The 23,726-nt window shown below is 40.5% G+C and overlaps 1 pseudogene; it reads left to right on the top strand.

The window, feature by feature from the left end:
- Window positions 1–1,790: 1,790 nt before the first annotated feature.
- LOC139414307 (type-1 angiotensin II receptor-associated protein-like) lies at window positions 1,791–20,588 on the top strand (annotated as a pseudogene).
- Window positions 20,589–23,726: the final 3,138 nt, after the last annotated feature.

Here is a 23,726-nt window from a genome sequence, read left to right as displayed (position 1 = left end):
CTGAAGCTCTGTTTTCAAATGTCTCCTTATATGGCTGTGAATGCAGCAGGAACGACCATGTGCTTTCTATCGTTTCATCAAGATGTCTGCAGCATTGTGACGTATTTGTAGGCATATCATCATTATCACGGAGCTATTTCTAATACACAAATAATATTTTTGGAAAAACTGAGCATTTGCTATCTAACTGAGAGTCTCCTCATTGAAAACATCTGAAGTTCTTCAAAGGTAAATTATTTTATTTGAGGCTTCTTGTTGTTGTTGAAATGTTGCCTGCTAGATGCTAACGCTAATGCTAACGCTAAATGCTACGCTAGCTAGCTACTGTTACACAAATGATTGTTTTCCTATGGTTGAGAAGCATATTTTGAAAATCTGAGATGACAGTGTTGTTTACACAAGGCTAAGCTTGAGAGATGGCATATTTATTTCATTTCATTTGCGATTTTCATGAATAGTTAACGTTGCGTTATGGTAATGAGCTTGAGTCTGTATTCACGATACCGGATCCGGGATGGGGAGATTCAGAGAGGTTTTAAGGGATCTGTACTTTTACTCAAGTATCACAGTTGGATACTTTTTCCACCACTGCTGCAGAGGGAAGTGCAAACCCACAGTAGACACATGGGTGGGAGATAGTGGAGAAGAAAATCAGCAGAAATACTTGTCATCCTTCCTGGAACAGCCATCTATAGACTTATTGGACCACAGGATATTCAACTTGTGTATGTGACATGTATGAAAAGTGGCCACCTTAACCAGTTCAACCAGAATGCCTATAATATAGTTTGTGTGTTTGGATGTGAACAGGTTTGCCCACATTCCAATAAATACATGGTCTAATGTTTATGATAATTGATTTACAGAATGGTGACCAAGACCACCAACAGCAGATGCTCACGTGTTTTTTGCAAGTATGAAATAAGGTGAAGAGTGGAGACGGATATTAAGGGTCACGTGAAAGGAGTCAGGCTGTTGTCACATGGGTTGTGTTTCTTTCCCGGTTAGGAGGTATTGAGAAGTTTTGAGTGTGAAGTTTAACAATTATTTATGAAATCCTCAAAAACCGAAGGGGGCCTAACTACATCCGTATTGGCCTGAAATTATGGAAATTCCTGCCATAAACCTCAAGGTAAAGTCGGTTGTTTACATATTTACAATACTCACTGTATTTACGCTGTTCTAAAACGATCTGCACGAGAGTTACGTTGTATCGTCCACAATGTTACAGGAACACAAGCCATGCCGTTATTGTAGAGTACAAAATAGCAACAAGTGTAACAATATTCTCCCTTGTATAATGCGTGACATTTTATTCCTCAGTGTAACTATTCTTTTTTATTTGTTTTACTCTACATCGTTGGGAAAAGCTGGTAAGCAAGCATTTCATGGTGAAGTCTACACCCGTTGTGTTGTGTGCATGTGAAAAATAAAACGTGATTTGGATTTGAAATGGCTGAGTCCCTGGTTATACGTTTCCAATCAATTCAAATTCTTTATTTATTGTGAGTCACTGATCGTTGAATGAAATGTCAGGCAATAATCAAAGTGGAGTTGACTGCAGGCAGACTCCCTTTCACTGAGAATACAACTGTTTTAATATTATGTAATTAAAAACATAATTGTCCCCACAGGCCATAGTACTGGTGCACTGGCTTCTGACCGTCTGGTAAGTGGATGGGTTGGCTCCTCAAGTTTTTAAAACTTTTTCATACATCTGTGGAATTTCTCTTGTTGCCCTCCAACTGAGGAAAGTGGTATTGAGAAGTTTTGAGTGTGAAGTTTAACAATTATTTATGAAATCCTCAAAAACCGAAGGGGGCCTAACTACATCCGTATTGGCCTGAAATTATGGAAATTCCTGCCATAAACCTCAAGGTAAAGTCGGTTGTTTACATATTTACAATACTCACTGTATTTACGCTGTTCTAAAACGATCTGCACGAGAGTTACGTTGTATCGTCCACAATGTTACAGGAACACAAGCCATGCCGTTATTGTAGAGTACAAAATAGCAACAAGTGTAACAATATTCTCCCTTGTATAATGCGTGACATTTTATTCCTCAGTGTAACTATTCTTTTTTATTTGTTTTACTCTACATCGTTGGGAAAAGCTGGTAAGCAAGCATTTCATGGTGAAGTCTACACCCGTTGTGTTGTGTGCATGTGAAAAATAAAACGTGATTTGGATTTGAAATGGCTGAGTCCCTGGTTATACGTTTCCAATCAATTCAAATTCTTTATTTATTGTGAGTCACTGATCGTTGAATGAAATGTCAGGCAATAATCAAAGTGGAGTTGACTGCAGGCAGACTCCCTTTCACTGAGAATACAACTGTTTTAATATTATGTAATTAAAAACATAATTGTCCCCACAGGCCATAGTACTGGTGCACTGGCTTCTGACCGTCTGGTAAGTGGATGGGTTGGCTCCTCAAGTTTTTAAAACTTTTTCATACATCTGTGGAATTTCTCTTGTTGCCCTCCAACTGAGGAAAGTGGTCTACTCTGCATGCTTCACTTGTGTTGTGTTTTCTCAATGGGTGGCTGCACAAACATAATGCCCTGCATGAAAACCTAATATATAGTTAGTCAGTCACACAAGGCTGTCCTTAATTGCAGGCCTACATTGTATGGACCACTTCTCACCTACATGCATTGCCTCCAGTCAATTAAAATTGTCAATCTGGATAATTATATTTAGGCCTACTCTTTTAGAGACAGAGCTAGCAATGAGGAAGCGGCCCTCTTCTGGGGGGGAAGAACTGATTGAATCGACCTGGAATCGGGTGTTGGACTCGGCCCGGGAATCAAAATGAATGACTGCCCAGAATCAACCCAAGTACATTGGGCTGTTTGTCTACCGGAATTCAGCCGACTTTGCCAGCATTTTACCAAAATCCCCCCAGAAGCGGCCCAATGCAATTTGAAATAAATGCATACAACATTACCCCATTTTAGTCATTTTAGATATTACTATTATATATTTTATACATACAAATTTGACCCATCCACAAATAAAAGTAATTTAATAAAAAAAATGACCCCCTTTTCGTCTCATCCAATTGTCTTGTCCCATCGGGGGAGGCGAAGGTCGAGAGCCGACCGTGTCTGCGTGCATGCGCCTGGCAATTGTGCATCGGCTCATGGGTCTCCCGGTCACAGCCGGCACGGGTATCAAACCAGCATCTGTAGTAACGCAGTTTCCACTGCGATGCAGTGTCTTAGACCGCTGTGCCACTCGGCACTGGTGCCACTCGCTACCACTGCGCCACTTTTTAATGCTTATCAATTTGCACAAAGTATCAAAATACTACATAAACAGAACTCTTAAAGAATTTAATTTAAATGTTAATAACATTTTTGGATCACAGAAATACAATGAAATAATGAAATGTTAATTATATAAAGCAGCCCGTGTAATCATCTGCCGGAGAGCAGGCACAATCGGCCCGAGCCCCACGTAATACGTTTGGGCCAGATAACTCACACCGGAATCGGCCTGAGCTCAATCCTCACATCCTAACCATAAGTAATACTGCCGAAGGCAGCCCAAACTTGGGCCACATGATGTCGGCGGAGTGGCCCGACTCTCAGCCGGAATCGGCCCAGATCCACTGTGCTAGCTGGGTAGTGTATACTCAAAACATTTGGAAGGATATGCAAGTGCGTGTGTGTGTGTGTGGTTCCTAGGGGCTGTATGGCCTGGCTGTCCCCCTCTTATGCCTGGGGTAACTTCAGTGTCCTGGCTCTGGGTGTGTGGGCCATCGCTCAGAGGGACTCCATTGATGCTGTACTTATGGTGAATCACTGCCTCTTACTCATGTACAGAGACAACAGCCAACAGTAGAGTCACTCTATCCATTCTATTTCATTGGGCCCTGGACAGAGGAGTCTTATGTGTTAGTTTTGAAGTATATCTACTCCTTGGTGTTGCTGTTCCAGACATGCTATCAATAAGAATCATCCTACCTCATCTGGCTCTAATACATATTCGTCTTGTATTTCCATCTGTGTTTTTCTTCCAGTTTCTGATTGGTATTGCAGTGACGATACTGACAGACATCATCCATTTTGGGATCTACTACCTGCTGCCTGAGGGTCTATCTGAGAGGAACCGGGACACATTCCGCTTCAGTGCGGGCATGGCAATCCTGGGCCTGCTACTCAAGCCTGTCTCCTGCTTCATCATCTACCAAATGTACAGAGAGCGTGGAGGAGATTACAACTTCAACTTTGGTGAGTATGACTTGGTGTGAGTAGAGGCAGCAAGTGTGAACCATTAGCTTACAGTAAAGCTAGTTACTGTAGCTTCAAGTGTTAAAAATAAGGTTTGGAGGTTTGTACAACTAGTCTCACACAAAGGATTAACCCTGAACTGATCTCGACAAAGTCCGAAGCAGGGTGTGATGCATGTGCTTCAGTCAGATACCATCCTAGTGCCAAGGTGTTGTAGAGAGGAAATAACTTTCTCAAGGCTGTGCTCTTGCCTGGGTTGTTTCATGTCGTTGGCCATGAGAGAATTGTAGAGCACAGGCAGATTAAACCAGAGTCAAGCTAATTGAGTTACAGAGACAGTCACAAGACAAATGCACATGATACACCTACTAACTAGTGGACCAGTTAGAGAAGAGCTATGCCTTTGTAGCTTGGTTACATAATATAATTGATCAGCAAAATAATCCGATCTCAATTCAAACAAATACAGTATAAAATTAAATATAATTAGACAGTTGTATCAATAATGGCAGTGGCAGAAATCAACCAGCTCCCTTATCAACTCCCATTATGGTGGTCTGAGTCGCTCTGAGATTTTAGCACAACATAAGTCTTGGGTGTTTTTGTAGATGATTCTCACTCCTCACTGGAACAGAAATGTAGTTTAAGTTGTCCCGTAGACCAGTAAGACACGATTTGTTGGCTCTGTTTGTTTTTGATGCTCTCTGATTGCTTGACTTTGGGGGGTCTCTGGGTTCAAGGTGGCCTCCTGCTGTGCTACACACCAAAGCAACAAGGTGTGTGTCTATTAAAACATTTAACGCTGATACGTGTAAGTGCAGTATATCAGTGGAGGCTCCTCAGAGGACGATCCTCAGTGAATGTCCACAAAAGTAATGAAACATTAAAGTTAGCCTTTTTAGGTAAAACTATACTAAGTATATGTACATCTCACCAGATAATGGATTAAAATGCACTGTTTTGGAATGAAGGTCTACAGTAGCCTCAACAGCATTCTCTGGGGTAGCGCCATGGTGTAGCCAGAGGACAGCTAGTTTTTGTCCTCTGGGTACATTGACGTCAATACAAAACCTAGGAGGCTTATGGTTCTCAACCCCTTCCATAGACTTGCACTGTAATTATGATGACTTCCAGAGGACGTCCTACAACCTAATCAGAGCTCTTGCAGCATGAACTGAAGAGTTGTCCACGCAATCAAAGGATCAGATAACGAATCTAGTACTGAAAACATAGCTAGCTAGCACTGCAGTGCATAAAATGTGTTGAGTAGTTGACTCAGAGAGAGCGAAGCATAATCGTTGAACATTTTTGGACAAATACATTTAAAAAAAATAATTTTCAAAAATGAAGAAGCAAGAGAAAAGGCGAGCTAGTTTTTATATATATATATATATATATAGTTTTTCACTTAGCTAGCGAATGCTGCTAGCTAGTTTAGCCTACTCAAACACTTGGTTCAAACGGCGAGGGATGCTATGCTAGCTGTTTGGCTAAGGCTATCCAACACTGGAACTCTTTCAAGTCAAGGTAAGCTTTTGGTTTTATTCAATTATTGCCACGGGCCTGCCTGTGTAACTAATAAACTTCTTACTGTACACTGTATTGCATGATTGTAGCGTGTTTACAAATGTGTTAGTTCTAGTAGCTACGCTACATGAACAAAAGTATGTGGACACCTGCTCTTCGAACATCTCATTCCAAAATCATGGGCATTAATATGGAGTTGGTCCCCTTTTGCTGTGATAACAGCCTCCACTCTTCTGGGAAGGCTTTCCACTAGATGTTGGAACATTGCTGCAGGGGCTTCCATTCAGCCACGAGCATTAGTACGTTCGGGCACTTATGTTGGGCGATTAGGCCTGGCTCGCACTCGGCGTTCCAATTCATCCCAAAGATGTTCGATGGGGTTGAGATCAGGGCTCTGTGCAGCAGGCCAGTCAAGTTCTTCCACACAATCTCGACAAACCATTTCTGCATGGACCTCGCTTTGTACATTGGCCATTGTCATGCTGAAACAGGAAATGGCCTTCCCCAAACTGTTGCCACAAAGTTGGAAGCACAGAATCATTGACAATGTCAATTGTATGCTGTAGCGTTAAGAATTCCCTTCACTGGAACTAAGGTGCCTAGCTTGAACAATGAAAAACAGCCCCAGACCATTATTCCTCCTCCACCAAACTTTACAGTTGGCACTGTGCATTTGGGCAGGTAGCGTTCTCCGGGCATCCGCTAAACTCCGCTTCGTCCATCGGACTGCCAGGTGGTGAAGCGTGATTCATTACTCCAGAGAACGTGTTTTCACTGCTCCAGAGTCCAATGAATGCGAGCCTTACACCACTCCAGCCCGACACGTGTCTATCTTAGGTTTTTGTGCGGCTGCTCGGCCATGGAAACTCATTTCATGAAGCTCCCGACTAATAGTTATTCTGCTGACGTTGCTTCCAGAGGCAGTTTGGAACTCGTGAGTGTTGCAACCGAGGACAGACCATTTTTACACACTACGGGCTTCAGCACTCTGCTGTCCTGTTCTGTGAGCTTGTGTGGCCTACCACTTCGCAGCTGAGACGTTGTTGCTACTAGACATTTCCACTTCACAATAACAGCACTTATAGTTGACCAGGGCAGAAATGTGTTGAACTGACTTGTTGGAAAGGTGGCATCCTATGATGGTGCCACATTGAAAGTCACTGAGCTCTTCAGTAAGGCCATTCTACTGCCAATGTTTGTCTATTGATATTGCATGGCTGTGTGCTTGATTTTGTACACCTGTCCGCAACTGGTGTGTCAGCTAGATGCAGACAAGAGTGTGCAAGGGGGTATTGAATGTGTCAGTGTCTGTCACCTTGATTACTACATTTCTCTCAACCTACATTGTAAACTTTTATTCATAGGCCAGGTTGTAGCAACCTCAAGCAACAATTTGAGTATCATGTGCCTATCGATGTTGCATTGAGCTGGATGAATGGAATATGAATGACGGTCATCCGATATGCTGTAATAGAAATAAGGCCATGCTCATGAAAAAAATATTGTCATCCCTAATCTTAAATGGCACCGACTGCAACTGCAGTACAAGAGGTAGAGTTACAGTGCATTCGGAAAGTATTCCGACCCCTTGACCTTTTCCACATTTCGTTATGTTAAATTGTTTTTTTTTCTTCCTCAATCTACACACAATACACCATAATGACAAAGCAAAAACAGTTCAAAAAGAAATTAGCACTCCTGCATTGTCTTGGCTGCATGCTTAGGGTCCTTGTCCTATTTTGAAGGTGAACCTTCGCCCCAGTCTGAAAACCTGCTCCAGAGCACTCAGGACTTCATTAAAGATCTCTGTACTTTGCTCCGTTAATCTTTCCTGCGATCTCCCAGTCCCTGACTCTGGAAACACATCCCCACAGTATGGTGCTGCCACCAACATGCTTCACCGTAATAATGATGGCAGGTTTCCTCCAGACGTGACGCTTTGTATTTAGGCCAAAGAGTTCAATTTTGATTTCATCCGACCAGAGAATTGTGTTTCTCGTGGTCTGAGAGTCTTTGGAGTTTGCTAAAAAAGCACCTAATCGGGCTGTCATGTACCTTTTACTGAGGAGTGGCTTCTGTCTGGCCACTCTACCATAAAGTCCTGATTGGTGGAGTGCTGCAGAGATGGTTGTCTTTCTGGAAGGATCTCCCATCTCCACAGAGGAACTCTGGAGCTCTGTCAGTGACAATTTGGGTTCTTGGCCACCTCCCTGACCAAGGCCCTTCTCCCCTGATTGCTCAGTTTGGCTGGGCGGCCAGCTCTAGGAAGAGTCTTGGTGGTTCCAAACTATTTCCATTTAAGAATGATGGAGGCCACTGTGTTCTTTGGGACTTTCAATGTTGAAGTGTGTGTGTATATATATATATATATATATATATATATATATATATATATATATATATATATATATATAATATATATATATAAGGCACAGATCTGGGGGAGGGTTATTTATTTATTTATATATATATATATAAATAAATAAATAAATAACCCTCCCCCAGATCTGTGCCTTGAGACAATCCTTTCTCGGGGCTCTATGGACAATTCCTTCGACGTCATGTCTTGGTTTATGCTCTGACATGCACTGTCGACTGTGGGACAGGTGTGTGTGTGTTTGTGCCTTTTTTTCAAATCTTGTCCAATCAATTGAGAAACATCTCAAAGATGATCAAAGGTTCTGAATACTTATGTAAATAAGGTATTTCTAAACCTGCTTTCGCTATTTCATTATGGGGTATGGTTTAGATTGATTAGGGAAAACAAATATTTTTATCAATTTTAGAATAAGGATGTAACAATGTGGAGAAAGTCAAGGGGTCTGAATACTTTCCGAATGCACTGTACAGTACCAGAAGTTACTATACCGAACAAATTATAAATACAACAATCTCAGATTTTGCTGAGATACAGTTCATATAAGGAAGTCAGTCAATTAAAATAAATAAATTAGGCCCTAATCTATGGATTTCACATGACTGGTCAGGTGTGTAGCCATATACGGGCCTTTGAGGGCATAGGCCCACCCACTGGGGAGCCAGGCCCAGCCAATCAGAATGAGTTTTTCCATACAAAAGGGCTTTATTACAGACAAACTCCTCAGCACCCCCCTCCCCCCAGCAGGTGAAGAAGCCGGACATCGGTGCAGCTTTATGGTAGAGAAACAGCTCTGGTGAACCTTCCTGCAGTCAGCATGCCAATTGCACACTCCCTCAACTTGAGCATCTGTGTCATTGTGTCATTTTGATGTGGCCTTTTATTGTCCCCAGCACAAGGTTTCTTAATCTGTCAGGTGGGTGGATTATCTTGGGAAAAGAGAAATGCTCACTAACAGGGATGTAAACAAATTTGAGCGAAATATGCTTTTTGTGCATTTGGAAGCTCATGGAACATGGGACCAACACTTTACATGTTGCATTTATATTTTGTTTCACTGTAGTATTTTGATTGGCAATCGTAAGTTTTAGCTCTCACATTACTTTGCCCTTTGATATTACTGAGAAGAAACTAGACTGTATAATTTCTTTTTACCAGTGTTTCTATAAGCATTCATGTGCAAAATGTCTTAATGTACATGAGAACAGAGGAAGTACTTAGTATTTTTAGTATTGCATCAGTCTTAATGTACATGAGAACAGAGGAAGTACTTAGTATTTTTAGTATTGCATCAGTCTTAATGTACATGAGAACAGAGGAAGTACTTAGTATTTTTAGTATTGTATTAGGATCCCCATTAGCTGTTGCAAAAGCAGCAGCTACTCTTCCTGGGGTCCACATGAAACATAATACAGAACATCATTAGATAAGAACAGCTCAAGGACAGAACTACATACATTTTTTTAAAGGCACACTTAGCCTACATATCAGTGCATACACAAACTATCTAGGTCGAATAGGGGAGAGGTGTTGTGCCGCAAGGTGTTGCTTTATCTGTTATTAAACCAGGTTTGCTGTTTATTTGAGATGGAAGTTCCATGCAATAAGGGATTTATATAATACTGTATACTTGAATTTGTTCTGGATTTGGGGACTATAAGAAGACCCCTGTTGGCATTTCTGGTGGGATAAGTGTGTGTCAGAGCTGTGTAAGTTGACTATGCAAACAATTTGGCATTTTCAACACATTAATGTTTCTCATAAAAAGAAGTGACGAAGTCACTCTCCTCAACTCTTAGCCAAGAGACTGGCATGAATAGTAATTTATATCAGCCCTCTGATTACAAGAAGAGCAAGACGTGCTGCTCTGTTCTGGGCCAGCTGCAGCTTAACTAGATCTTTCCTTGCAGCACTGGACCACACAACTGGACAATAATCAAGATTATACTGAACTAGAGCCTGCAGAACTTGCTTTTTGGAGTGTGGTGTAAAAAAAGCAGAGCATATCTTGATTACGGCTAGAAATCTCCCCATCTTTACAACCATTGAATCAATATGTTTTGACCATGGCTTTACCTTACATTGTGAACTGTCAAGTAATTTGGTCTCCTCAACTTGTTCAACAGCCACACAATTCATTACCCAATTCAGCTGAGGTCTGGAGCTTAGGGAATGATTTGAACGAAATACAGTGCTCTTAGTTTTAGAGATGTTCAGGACCAGTTTATTGCTAGCCATCATTCCAAAACAGACTGCAACTCTTTAAGGGTTTCAGTGACTTCATTAGCTGTGGTTGCTGATGCCTATATGGTTGAATCATCAGCATACATGGACACACACGCTTTGTTTAATGCCAGTGGCAGGTCATTGGTAAAAATAGAAAAGAGTAGAGGGCCTGGAAAGCTGCCCTGCGATACAACACACTTCACATGTTTGACATTAGAGAAGCTTTCATTAAAGAGAACCCTTTGAGTTATATTAGATTGCCATATCATGTATTCAGAGCTTAGGTTGAAAAGCTGTAGCACTTAAGTTTTTTCAATAACTGGTTATGATCAATGATATCAAAGGCTGCACAGAAATCTAACAGTACAGCTCCCACAATCTTATCAATTTCTTTCAACCAATCATCAGTCATTTGTGTCAGTACAGTACATGTTGAGTGCCCTTCTCTACAAGCATGCTGAAAGTCTTTTGTTAATTTGTTTACAGAAAAATAGCATTGTATTTGGTCAAACACCATTTTTTTTCAAACAGTTTGCTAAGAGCTGGCAGCAAGCTTAGAGGTCTTCTGTGTCGTGTCTTTGGCTATGCCGGATTTAGTGATATGACATTCTATTCTATAAAATAATTTTCCCGTATTTAATATTACCTGATTGAGCTAATCATGTAAATGTAATTAACGAGAGTCGGGGCACCACAAAATAATATAGAGCTGTTATCTTCTGAATAAACTCTTAAAGACCTAGTAACATTTTACATCAATAGCAGTCAATATTAATCGTCATCTTAATTCAGTCTCATCTGAAAGTTGTACATTCTTGGTTATCTGCACGAACCCTGGCTAACAAGTTGAATCAGCAATATAAAATTTTGTTTTATTTATTTACCAAATACCTAACTAATCACACAGAATTACACATACACATAATTAAATCATAGCTTGATTACAAATGACGTCATAAAGGAAAACGTCCCTGGCGGGCGGAACAGATATGACAGCTTGTTACACAAAAGAAAAGGGGCTGGGTTTGAGTGAAAGAGCGGGAAGTCTGAGGAACAAAGGGCGAAGCTGTGCTATCGTAAATACAGTATCTTATGCATTCTAAATTACCGCCCATTTGGAAAAGGAAAATGCAATAAATATTTACTCTGAGCTGCGCTTCGGTAGGTTGGTGGTAGATGGAAGGCTGTGTTGTCCAACCGAGTCCTTTGTCCTTTGAAGAATGTCTCTGGTTGTCAATTGGATACGTTGTAGTAACGTCGTTGTGTGATAGACGGGATACCCTGTCTGTTCCTTCCTAACCATCGTTTGCATCTGCTGTTGCTAACTCAACGGCTAGGAGGTATCACTTCTGTAGTGAATAAGAGTTCAAAGTTCATACCATTCGCAACCAAAGCTTATGCTGATGTTGGCTTGGTTCTGTAGTTATTATCTGAACCATTCTGACATCGGACCGTCGTCCCCACATCCTTGGAACAGGAGGTTATATTGTCGTCAAGGCTTTATATAGGAAGGGAGAGGAGGGCGTGTTTGAAAAGTTTTATAGCCCATGTCCCCTCACAGGGGTGGGCCACTGATTGAGCAGTGCCCTAACCTGATAACCCAAATCTCTCATTTTAGAAGCTAAAATCACATTTCAGAAGCTAAAATCACATTTCATCCTATCACAAATAATTTCATATTCAAACATTTAAATTGAACAACAATTCCATGTGAATCCGATAACTCTGATGTGTAGACCTTCCACTGTAGAGTTTGTCATCTTATCATTGATGAGAATGTCTCAGATGACAACGAACTGACATCATATTCATTAAGTACCACCGCATATGTTCAATTGGTCGGATTACCAGAATATAGTTCATTTCCCCCCACCTTCTGATGTTCCCAGAATCTCTATGTTAACCAAGGGGTTTGTAAAAGTAACCTCCGTAGGGTAGATAGAGGAAAAAGGGGGGAAGAGGTCTTTACGACTGTCATAAACCTACCCCCAGGCCAACTTCATGACATCTGTTAGAACTAGTAACGGCTGCTTTACCATTCTTGGGTAGCGGAATAACTGACTTTCCTCTAGGCTCAGATTAAATATGATAGATAGGTGTGACTATAGAGTCAGCTACCATCCTCAGTAGCTTTCCATCTAAGTTGTCAATGCCAGGAGGTTTGTCATTATTGATTGATAATACTTTTTCCACCTAAAACTTGCACGGCCTTTCTTTCATTATTAGTTTTTTTAATGCATGAATATAATTGCTCACTGTTCGTTGTGGGCATTTCCTGCTTAAGTTTGCCCGCTTTGCCAATGAAAAAATAAAAAAATAACATAATTGTTTTCTGTTGAATAAGCCATCTGATTTGTTGAAAGATGGAGTTGAATTTGTCTTTCCACCCATAATTTCATTAAGTTTTTTCACATCATTCTTTGTCATTGGTCTTGGCTTCATAATAAAGTTTAGTCACAATTTCTCAATTTGCAGTAAGCCAGTCAGATGTGCAGCCAGACTTATTAGCCACTCTTTTTGCCCCATCTTTTTCAACCATACAGTTTTTCAATTCCTCATCAATCCATGGAGCCTTAACAGTTCTAACAGTCAGTTTCTTAACTTCTTAATGTCTATACGCTTGCGTCCCACCTGGCCAAAAGCCAAGAAAATGCAGCGCGGCAAAAACATGCCTTACCTTTGAGCTTCTTTTGTTGCCACTCGAATATGTCCCATAAACATCACAATTGGTCCTTCTGTTCGATTCATTCCGTCCATATATATCCAAAATGTCCATTTATTTGGCACGTTTGAGCCAGAAAAAAATAGCTTCCAATTTGCGCAACGTCACTACAAAATATCTCAAAAGTTGCCTGCAAACTTTGCCAAACTTTACTTTTGTAATACAACTTTAGGTATTTTTAAACGTTAATAATCGATCAAATTGAAGACTGGTCTGTGTTCAATACAGGAAGACAACAAACCAACGCTACTTTTCAAGTCCAGCGCACTCTTAACAGTGTTACCCAGTTCCTAGATGGCCGTACTTCTTCATTGCACAAAGGAATAACCTCAACCAAATTCCAAAGACTGGTGACATCCAGTGGTAGGAACTGAAAACAAGTGCCTAAGAAATATCGTTTCCCAATGAGAACTCACTGAACAGACAGAGACCTAAAAAAGAAATCTGAACGGTTAGTCCTCTGGGTTTTGCCTGCTACATAAGTTATGTTATACTCACAGACATGATTCAAACAGTTGTAGAAACTTCAGTGTTTTCTATCCAAATCTAATAATAATATGCATATCTTATATTCTTGGCACGAGTAGCAGGAAGTTGAAATTGGGCACGCTATTTATCCAAAAGTGATAATGCTGCCCCCCATACCTTTGGAAGTTAACAGGTGCATGTTTATTAATAATTGGAAGAAGCAATTTCATCAAGTGCAGCATTTGGATGCTCCTCATTAATCACATCAGACCAACATTTTTTTTTTACATACATACATCAACATAAGTCACAGCAAAATCTTTTGTATGATCTCTTATAGACTATTTTAGGCCCAGCTGTTGGAACTTTGGTTTTCCTGGATATAGCCACTATATTGTGATCACTGCATCCAATGGGTACGGATATAGCTTTAGAATTACACCTTTTTAAGGTAGTTATTCCACTTTCATCAAGAATATTAAGTCGGCACAAACCCCTGTAAAATCCTATTTATTTTATTTCTTACATTTTTCGCTCTGCATTTTTGAAAAGGGCCCGTAAGTAAGCATTTCACTGTTAGTCTGCATCTGTTTATGAAGCATGTGACAAATAACATGGAATTTGATATGATGTTTGTCCATTTTCATCATCCCATCCCAAACATCTCATGGTCATTTCCTTTTCACTTATCTCACTGCTTGTGATTTAAGTGTTGTCTGTAGCTTTCTGTCTGTGAGTGGAAACTCCTCGTCTGTTTGGTGTCTTTATGTTCTGACCCGGTTTGTGTTTTGTCTCCCCTGTGCTGCTGCCCTCTGACCCCTCAGACTTAGAGACCTCAGTGGACAGTCGCTGCACCACGGATAGTGCTGACATATGGACTATATTGTTTTAGTAGCTACTATCTTGTCTCATCGCTACAACTCCCGTACGGGCTCGGGAGAGACAAAGGTCATGCGTCCTCCGATACACAACCCAACCAAGCCGCACTGCTTCTTAACACAGCACGCATCCAACCCGGAAGCCAGCCGCACCAATGTGTCGGAGGAAACACCGTGCACCTGGCAACCTTGGTTAGCGCGCACTGCGCCCGGCCCGCCACAGGAGTCGCTGAGACAAGGACATCCCTTCCGGCCAAGCCCTCCCTAACCCTTACTGATGCTAGGTCAATTGTGCGTTGCCCCACGGACCTCCCGGTCGCGGCCGGTTACGACAGAGCCTGGGCTCGAACACAGAATCTCTGATGGCACAGATGGCGCACAGCTGGTGCTGCAGTACAGCACCCTTAACGCCTGACAGTGCTTTTTTTTGGCTACCGCTACATCCTTTTTCATCATGCCTTTCCTTCCATCTTCCACTCCATCCTCTCCTCCCCTCACACAAAGTAAAGGAAACCGCTGGGCTGAAGAGCTGCAGGCCCACCTCACTTTTCTATTTTCTGACAGTCCACTCCTTTACATGACTGCAGAATCTATAGTTCAGTGTTCTGTACTCATGTCTTTCCATCCATATTCCTCTGCCAATCACACATCATATCTAAATGTCCCTCCTTCCTATCTAAATACTGAAACTGTCATAACTGCTCCCTAAACTCTATGACAATTATTTTTACATATTCTTGCTTGATGTTTGTTTTATGTGTTTGTAAGACAAAATAGTAGCAAGACAGTTGTGGACTGCGCCTGCATTTATCAAAACAGCTAAGAATAAGTTGAACATTTTAGGTCATAAACAGATGATTGGAGATTTTAACACAACTTTGAGTACATTGTCTCTGTGTCCAGATTGAAGGATGTTAGGTAGTTTCATGAGCCAATGCTGACTAGTGTTAGCGCAATGACTGGGAGTCTATGGATATCTACTACCATGCTAATTAATTCATGCAGAACATTTTTTAAGTTGTATTTTTAAGAAATTATATTTAAGTAAAAATTACCAACTTTGTTTTGCCTCAGTGTTTTTGTTCTCTGGTTTTCATATCCATATTGTGAAAGCCAAGGTTGGCTCTTATATTAGAATTGATTGCTTTACGTTGAAGCTCTGATCAAGGTTCTAGGCAGCCGTTGGTATTCTGTCTGAGTGACCATCCAGGATGGGGGACTGTTCAATATGCACTAGTGCTTCATCATGAGGGAATTCTGCAACCTGTTGTGGTAGGGTTATCCCCACACGTTTGTTTGAGATGTGGTGTTTGTAGGGCTCATATACAGGGTTTTCAGTGTAAACACTTCCTGAGCAGTCCAAAACATTCAGTCCATTATCTCCTGGGTGATGTCCTATTCCATTTGTTTTCCTTCATTGACTGTGGCTCATCTGAGCACAGAGACACGATACCATTTTGTGTGAGTCCTTCAGATTGATCTCATTCAATGTAATTCATCAAATGTAATTTGCCATTTTCTGAAGGAACATTTAACCTCCTCAAAATGGAAGTTGATGTTTTCGCTTTTTATGTTAAATCTGTAATAGAACATTTGACCGTTTTTATTTGAGGCTCAAAGAGTGCATTCAATTAAGCATAATTTGATTGACCATATCCAGAAATGTGTCCTACCGGCTGATCAATATGTAGCCAGAACTTGAGAAGCCCTGAGTTCAAATTATCAACATTTTTAAGTGATTTTTATTTAAACCTTATTTAACCAGGAAGGGCTCATTGAGATTTGAAATATATTTTTCAAGAGCGTCCTGGCCAAAATAGGGAGCACCAAGTCATCTAGTTTAAAATTGTTTTGTAAGGCGTTCCAAGCCGATGGCGCAGAGTACATAAAAGCCCTTTTACCAAATTCAGTTCGGACATTTGAAACAGTTAGCAGGATTAAGTCCTATGAATGAAGAGCGTACCCACAACATTTCGAAACAATAAAAATGCCCGAATACAATGGTAGTAAACCCAAAATGACTTTTGTAAATAAAAGTATACCAGTGACTGAGCCTACGAGTGACTAGAGGAGGCCAGCCAACCCTGGTATTTAAAATGCAGTGGTCCGTAAGAGTTTTGCGGTTTAAAATAAATCTCAATGCGCCATGGTAATGGGTGTCAATTGATCTCAAACACTAAGTGGAAGCATTCTTATATAAAATATCCCCAGAGGCATAAATTTAGCCTCCTAGCTTCAAAAGAAAAGCAGGCCTTATTCCTAAAATAAAATCTCAGCTTCAATTTTTTTGTAAGTTGTTGAATATGCAGTTTAAAAGTGAAACTGTCATCAATTAAAATTCTAAGATATTTTTAAAGGTTTAGACTAATATCATTGCCCTAAGTAGTAATAGGTGAAAGGTATAGGTCCCTTTCTTGCTTTAGAAAACACCATTAGTTTAGTCAGTATTGAGGATAAGCATCAATTGACACAAGGTATGTTGAACAGTATAAAAAGCAGTTTGCAAGTTCTGGAAAGCTTTTGTGAGAGACGAGGCACAACCATAAATAACAGTATTATAAGTTGTACTTTTGTCTAAATTATGTATATAAATAGTGAATAAGAGGGGACGAAGTGCACATCATTACTAACAGATATGAGCCCATCAAATTGAGTGCACTATCAGACAGATGGTTAGCAAACCATGCAACTGCATGCTCTGAAAGACCTACACTCAACAATCTCTTTCTCAGTATAGCATGATCAACTGTATCAAAAGCCTTACATCAATAAAAAGTGAGAGACTGCTGTTTTTTTGCAGGGGCTTCAGTGATATCATGTAAAACCTTCATGGCTGCTGTAATTGTGCTATGCGTCTTCCTGAAGCCCGATTTTGTACATTGATAAGTATATAATAACTCTTAGCTGTTCACTCAAGGGTTTCAAGTATTTTCACCAGTGATAACAACTTTGAGATTGGCCTATAATTATTTCAAATAGTTAGATCTCCCCCTTTTAAAAGTGATAGGACAAATGCTGATTTCCAGATCTTTGGAATTCCATTACATTCCAGGGTTAGATTGAACATATATTTAAGTGGTTCAGCTATGAAGTCAGCTGAAAGATTTAAAAGGCAGGGATCAAGAAGATCAGGACCTGCAGGCTTTCTCTGATCTATGGATTTCAGGGCTTTGTGTACCCCCTGCACTGAGAATGGCAAAAAGCTAAAAGTTTGACCAGCCCTCGCTGGTTCATCCACACAGGGTTGTACAAAGGACACTGAATCAAAAAGCCTACCAGATGATACAAAGAGCTCACTGAAACAATTCAGTATTTCAATTTTGTAATATAGAGCAACAAAGTCCTTCAATACACATGACGGTAATTCATTAACATTACTGTTTCCAGACATAGACTTAATAGCCTTCCAAAACTTTCTAGTGTCATTCAGGTTATCATTGGTAACGGACATAAATATTCAGACTTGGCCTCCCTGAGAAGAAAATAACACTTGTTTCGTAACTGCCTAAAAAGAAGCCAATCAGCATCAGAACATGATTTCCTTGCTTTAGCCCAGGCAAGATTACATTTGTGAATAATACAAGACAGCTCAGAAGAAAACCATGGATTATCCCACCCTTTAACTCTGAACCTGCTGAATGGGACATGTTTGTTTACTATTTGGAGAAAAACATCATGAAAGAATTTCCAGGCAGCTTCCACATCAGGAATAAGCTCAATCTTGTTCCAGTCAAAATAAAACAAATCATGAAAGAAAGCCTGCTCATTAAAACTCTTCAAATTTCTCTTACGAATAAAGCGTGGGTTTGTCTTAGGAACATTAGTATTTCTAACAGCAACAACAGCACAATGGTCACTTAAATCAAAAAACATCAACCGCAGAATATTTGTGGAACATTTGTCAATCTCAAGTCAATCAGGGTAAATTTCTCTGGACATTTGAGATTTGGGCGAGTTAATGAACTGGTTAAGATTCATATAATTACAAAACATTTTTAAATTATCAGACACCGACTTTAACCAACACCAACCAGTTGAGATCACCAATCAAGATCATTTCACTGTAAAGAAGTTTAGACATAAGGTGCATCAGAGAAGAAAATGCATCACAGAGAGCAGAGGGGGGTCTATAACAGCCAATCACAGTTAGAGAGACCCTTTGAAACCTCAATATTCAAAGCAAGAAATTCCAACTGTTTGCAAATAGTTTGACTTTGCCACACTTACAAGGAATTTAGTATTTTACATATATAGCCACACCCCCACCTTTCTTAACTCTATTAGTGCTATACACATTGTAACCATTTATACACATATCCTTATAAAGAAGACTTGCTGAGCCAGGTTTCAGAAAATACAATTACATCAGCATCAGTTGATTTAGCCCAAATCCCAACCCCATCCATTTTTAACAGGCTGTGTACATTTAAATGAAAAATACCAAAACCAGATCTAGATTTTAAAATCAGAGGGGGGTTGGAGACATTGCATATCAGGGCCAGGGTTAGGTTGCACGTTACCTTACATTAACAAAAGAAGAATAACTAGGCACCTCTGTTTAATAACCTTGCACGGCTTCTCTTTTTTAAGACACCTACTGCAAGCAAATTCTACAAGTGAGTTTCCAGACAATACAAAACAGTCATTTATAAACATTAGACTTTGGTAGTGACACAAGTTCGTACTGTTCACATCATGCCACAAATGCATCGGCACTTGGACGAGTGGATGGAGTGAAAAAGAGCGAGTTCCCACAGACAAAATGTCTAATGGACGGGAGAGCACATTGTCAGATGTACTCACCCAGCGACAATGTTCGTTTTCTCCGGAGTTCAGTAAAGTCAATGCACAAAGCAATACCACAAAAATTGTCATTTTCTCTGAGAGATGTAAGAAATGGAGGCCAAGGAAAGGTAAGGGGAGAGAGGGACAGTGTGTATGTATGAGTCTGTATGTGAGTGTGTGTGTGTGAGTAGATTGGGTGTGGGGGTCGATTTGAGAAAACGGGTTGGGGATTGTTGAGCTGCCTCTAACAGCCAGGCGGGGAGTGATGAGGAGCAGCTTGGACGAGACACTGTGGAGGGAAAGCTGAGGGAAGAACTCAGGCCAGCCAGATATAGGGTCACTTTGGTAAACTTCAAGAAAAGAAGTGCAAATAGCGAGGGGGGGGGGGGGGGGGGGGGGTGTATCTGAGTTGAGGGAGACCCGCAATCTTTACACCAGCAAAACAAAATAGTTTGCACTACACAACAAGGAAATTGTGGATTTACTCAACCATAAATGAATAGGTTATTAGTATGTTAAAATCTACCAGTCACAGACAAACGACTTGACATGCTGCCATCCTGGATTTGGCGTGATAGTATGTCACCGTGATATGAATGTCAGTGAAGTGAAACAGGTTTCTTTGATATAATGTACTGTACCAGTAACTTTATTTTCAAGACCTTTTGTCTAATCTCTGTACAGCAGGCTTCCCCAGTGTAACACGAAACAGAGATGCTTACCAGTCCATTGACCAGCAGGACCAGACAACCAGCCAACCCCTTCAACCAGGCCAGGGACACCAAGGCTGGAGCAACAAACTCCTACTGAGAGCCAGCACAGCACTCACTTTATTCTCTTGGAAATGCATGTTTTCATGAAGGAATCCATGTTTTTGTTAAATTGTGTTTTTTCAAAGCCAATTCAGTCTTCCTTTCATATGGGTATCTGTGAACTGTAAGAGTCCTTTGTATATTATTCTGTGCTTCATTCAATTCCTTACCAATAATGTCCTGATCTAAATACATACTGTCGTGGTAAAATATGACATGTACAGTATGCTTGATGCTCAGGGTAATGTCACATACACTGGCATATGGAGAGAACTTGAAATACCTCAGTCACTGCATAACAGTAAAATGAGAGCTGTGATTACATTTGAGATGTAATGGTACGAAATCACTAACCACGTTTCCATCCACAGTTTTTATGTGAGGAAAGTCCTACGGAAACAAAGTTTCATGACATTTTTCTAAAGAACAACAGATAATGTGCTCTTTCTACACTAGCTAGGTTTCCATCCAATTGGCGACAGATTTTCTTGCGAGTATTCCAAAATCCGCATAAAGAAAATCTGTGCATTTTCCCACCAGTGGTGTTCCCACCAAATGGACTTTGGTGGAAAATAAAAATCAGTGAGTGATGACATAGTGTATGGAGGTACATTTGTCCAAAACTTCAATTTCATTTTGCTATCAACCACGCTCCATTTTGGCTAGACTGCCCCCTTTGCTTGCAGTGCTTCTTAAAAAAAAATTAAAAAATGTTTAAAAACTTTTCTTGCACTTTTGACCCCACAGCTGTGGGTGGGCTTTAGTGAGAGGTGTGGATGATGCTTCTCCATTGGTCAGACATTTTTTTGAGTGTCAGTTTGGCTACAACCAACTGTTCAGCCTTTCTTTCCAACACAAACGAAGTCATTGCGTACACTTATGAAGGACTGTGTGATGATCTCAGGTAAGCAGCACTAGGTCTTCTTCCGTCCAACTTCTACATAGCTAGTAGTTAGCTCCTACGATTGTGTCGGTTCATAACATTAAGGTGTTTCCACAACCATTTCTCACTTAAATCAATTTACTGACAAAAAGATCCCACCATGTAGAAAGAACAAATGATCTGTCGACATTTATCAAATTGTACTGAAACTTCCTGCTTCCTTCACAGCTGTCGTGATTTGTTTTATATGGTATGACTATGTGCATAACTGGATGGAAAAGTTATGGTGGGATCTTTTTGTGTGTAAAATTAATTCTGCGAGAAATGGCTGCTGAAACGACTTTATGGTCAAATATTTATATAGGCCTAATAACCATCATATTGAAGTAAACTTGGAGTCAGGTGATGATTTGGTATGCAAAACTGTTGTAGTCAGTATGTGTCAGAGTAGGATTATGTTGCATTGACAGGCAAGGCTCAGGCCGGTACTCTACACAGACCGGTGCACCATAACCAATCAGCTGCAGTAAGCCTATATGCAAATAGACCATTGCCATATATGGATCAGTGCCATTCACTATGAACTGGACTGTTTTTACAGAATGAGCTTGTCTTGAGATCAAACTGAGAGCTACATGTAGCACAGTGTACGCGTTCGTTCATATCCTTTGCTAGTGAGTTATTAGCCCAGTCAAATATCATTTGTAGTCAGCAATGGGGGAGTGATTGCTTCCTACAAGAGCACAAAATGTGTGCACTTCTAGACATCTTTGAAAAAGAGAGTCCGGTAAATAGCTTTTTTTAGTCTTAAAAGGGCAGTGTTGTATTTTGAGACAGGCTTGAATAAGCTAAGTTGCCAATAGGCAGAAGGTAGCATAATTTGTCTGATTCTCTTATATGGGAATAATGGTGCATTTTATTTTGTTAAGTAATTTCTTACATCAAGCAACACAACTAAATGTAAGTCACTTTTCTGAAAGACAAGTAGATAGACAGGTTAATGTCAAGCCCTTCATGTTTTTTCTCTCAAATTATTTAAACTGTAGGCCTACATTGAACACCATACTTTGATTGCTACTGTAGGCTGAATGATAGAACAGCTATTTCCATGTTAGCATGTCATGGGATGCATTTACTCCCTTGTTTTTTATGGTTGGCCACTCTGGAAGGCCTACATTTTCATCAAATAGCCACAGTAGCCTACTTGAACACTGTTTTAACTGTAACTTAAAGCTGGGTACAGCCTCAGTGTTCACAGTAAACGAGTGCCAGAGGTTCCACAGAATTCTCACAATGTTCAAGTTTGCACTCAGCAGACCTGAAATTTGCTCAGTGATGAAAAACCTTAGAGGTAACATTGGTCGTAACCCTGAAAGATGGACATGACATGTTTCCAACAGTATTATTGTCAGTGTTTGGATTAACCAGTGCCCTGGTTTTGTGTTATTTTACTAAACCTTATGTTACTGTAAGCTATCCATAAGCTATTCTCAGCACCACCATCTCCTCGATGTTTCTAGTTTTACTTCCCCATCTGACTGTACATGACGCACACAGCAGCTTTCAGGAAGGACTTAAATAATTTGATCTATTTGTTGTGAAACTGAACATAACCCTCTCAGGGTAGTTCCTGTTTCAGGATTAGGAGTGTCACGAGAAGGTCAACATGCGAGTCATTTGTTTTGCAATGGTACTGTGACATCCTTTCACTGTGAGTGTAATTTTTGAAATCAGACTTGTATCTCTGTCTGAACACACAGTATGAGATGCTTCCCACTGGGCAAAGATGTCAATTCAATGTCTTTTCCATGTTGGTTCAACGAACTTTCATTGAAATGACGTGGAAACAACGTTGACTCAACCAGTGTTTGTGCCCAGTGGATTGGTGCCTTCCATACCGTCTGGGTTAAAGCTATAATCTGCAGTTGAAACAATAGCAAAGCGCCACCCTGCCTCTGATTTGGTAAAAAGCTGAGGGACCAAGCTTTAATTTCCTGACTGATGTCTTCAGATGTTGCTTCAAAATATCCACAATTTTTCTTCCTCATGATGCCATCTATTTTGTGAAGTGCACCAGTCCCTCCTGCATCAAAGCACCCCAGAACATGATGCTGCCACCCCTGGTGCTTCACGGTTGGGATGGTGTTCTTCGGCTTGCAAGCTTCACCCTTTTTCCTGGTCATTTATGGCCAAACAGTTCTATTTTTGTTTCATCAGACCAGAGGACATTTCTCCAAATGGACAATGACCCCAAGCATACTTCCAAAGTTGTGGCAAAATGGCTTAAGGACAACAAAGTCAAGGTATTGGAGTAGCCATCACAAAGTCCTGACCTCAATCCCATAGAGAATTTGTGGGCAGAACTGAAAAAGCGTGCGCGAGCAAGGAGGCCTACAAACCTGACTCAGTTACACCAGCTCTGTCAGGAGGAATGGGCCAAAATTCCCCCAACTTATTGTGGGAAGCTTGTGGAAGGCTACCCAAAACATTTGACCCAAGTTAAACAATTTAAAGGCAATGCTACCAAATACTAATTGAGTGTATGTAAACTTCTGACCCACTGGGAATGTGATGAAAGAAATAAAAGCTGAAATAAATAATTGTCTTTCATATGTAAATGCACTTAAGCCTTTGTCAAAGAACACAACTCTTAGTCTTACACATAAATTCCCTCACAGTCATTGTATGTCCCAGCAGTGTTGAGTTGTTCTCTTGATCAAACAAACTCTTTATTGATCTGAGTTATCAGCCACATTGATTTGAGTAACATGGGTGAATACCAAACATTCACCACCTTGAAATTCTAC

The sequence above is a fragment of the Oncorhynchus clarkii genome, chromosome 7 (assembly GCF_045791955.1).
Source record: "Oncorhynchus clarkii lewisi isolate Uvic-CL-2024 chromosome 7, UVic_Ocla_1.0, whole genome shotgun sequence".
NCBI lineage: Eukaryota > Metazoa > Chordata > Actinopteri > Salmoniformes > Salmonidae > Oncorhynchus > Oncorhynchus clarkii.
This window is presented reverse-complemented; position numbering and strand designations above follow the sequence as displayed.